The sequence below is a fragment of the Monopterus albus genome, unplaced genomic scaffold (genome assembly GCF_001952655.1).
Source record: "Monopterus albus unplaced genomic scaffold, M_albus_1.0 scaffold16.1, whole genome shotgun sequence".
Lineage (NCBI taxonomy): Eukaryota > Metazoa > Chordata > Actinopteri > Synbranchiformes > Synbranchidae > Monopterus > Monopterus albus.
The window spans coordinates 381,914-383,026 of record NW_018127896.1 but is presented as its reverse complement, the minus strand read 5'-3'; positions in this window follow the sequence as shown (position 1 = coordinate 383,026).

Genomic DNA, 1,113 nt, shown 5'->3' with positions numbered 1-1,113 from the left:
TTCAAGGAGTTCTCTGTGCTCTCCCACTCCTGCTCCTTTCTCTGCAGGGAACTCTTCAGGTCCTGTATGGTCTGAAGGTGCATAGCCTTGTCCTGCTCATACTTCATGTGAGTCTTCTTCTGGACATTTGTTTGGCCCGTTAAGAGCTGTTTATATGTGTCCAACTTGGAAGCAGAGCAGGCTTTCTCTTTTTGCCACTGGACTTGGCAACACTCAAGCTGTTCTTCAGTGTGTTTTAGTGCTGCGGTGAGATCCTTTGCTTGCAGTAGATCCCTCTGCTGAGTCTCACTAGAGGCTCTGCACTTCTCGATTTCATCCAGCAGGGAGGCTTTCTCCTGTTTCCACTGGAGACGCTCATTCTCTGCCTTCTTGTTGACTGACTGTAGATCAGCCACAAACTGCTGTTCCTTTTCACTTTGCTGCTCTAGGTGGGCAGCATAGCAGCTCTGGGTTTTGTCCAAAGCTACCTGGAGGGAGCACCTCTCCTCCTGCCACTGCTGCTCTGCCTCCTTCTGAGCAGTCGTGAGCTGATTTATCTCAAGGCTGTGTTGCTCCAGCTGGACCTTCATAGAGTTCTCTGTGCTCTCCAACTCCTGCTCCTTTCTGTGCAGAGAACTCTTCAGGTCCTGTATGGTCTGAAGGTGTGTTGCCTTGTCCTGCTCATAATTCAGATGAGCCTCCTTCAGGTTATCAGTTTGGGTTGTACACAGCTTTTTGTATTTGTTCAGCTCTGCCAGAATGCAGGCTTTCTCTTCTTTCCACCGAAGACGCCCTAGTTTGCCTTCCTTGGCTCGAACACAGAAAGGTGATGAAGGTTCCAGGGTTTTCCTCTGTTGAACCTTAGTTTTTTTGTGCCACTTCTGCGTTTGTTTCTTAGAGCTCTGTGTACACCCCATAGTGAAATATAACATGCAAACGTTATACAGTAAAAAACTGAAATTCTTGACTTCTCAAGTTTGATGACTTCTCAAAATCAAAATGCAACTTCTCTCTATCTGTGGTTGTGTGGTTCTGAATGCCAGTCTGTGATGTTGTGATGCCAGCAGTTTAGTCCTTTAATGTGCATTCTAGAACTCTGATGTCATGGTTGCTATTGGATACTGTAGTAGCAAA